This window comes from Tupaia chinensis, unplaced genomic scaffold (genome assembly GCF_000334495.1).
Source record: "Tupaia chinensis unplaced genomic scaffold, TupChi_1.0 Scaffold000078_1, whole genome shotgun sequence".
In the NCBI taxonomy this organism is placed as follows: Eukaryota; Metazoa; Chordata; class Mammalia; order Scandentia; family Tupaiidae; genus Tupaia; species Tupaia belangeri.
In genome coordinates, this window is record NW_006159539.1 from 5,888,893 (window position 1) to 5,889,431 (window position 539).

Sequence of the window (539 nt, forward strand, 5' to 3'; positions counted from 1 at the left end):
TTCTGGTCCCCATTTTACTCAGTTTCACTGGATTAGGAAAAAAAAAAATACCCCCGGGCCCAGCAGGTGGAGTGATGGCTGAGGCACTGAACTCACACATGGCAGTTGAAGTCTCAGACCTGGTGGCTTGAAATTCACACTGGGCACGTGTGAATGCATGCCCAAAATCCCAGGAGGAGGATGGAGGAGAAGGGATTCTGGCGCAGCCATTCTCTTGAAGGGTGATTTCTCACTTTCCCTCTCACCATCTCTCTCTGTCGCTCTGATGAGCACACATGCCCTAGAGAAAGAACCTTAAAAAAGAAAGTCCATCCCCATTTCGCTTCAGATAATATCCCTTATATCATAGAAATACAGAGCTTAGACCCTGCCACTCTGTTCCTATGGATTCAAAGAATGAGCTCATGAAACTCTAATTCTTGGTCTCTGCAGAGTACGTCAGAACCTTTTCCAAATGCATAAGCTGAGAGTACAGGACACAGCTCACAGCCCAAGAAAACCATATTGCCAAAAATAAATTTGTTCTTCCAGTCATGCAG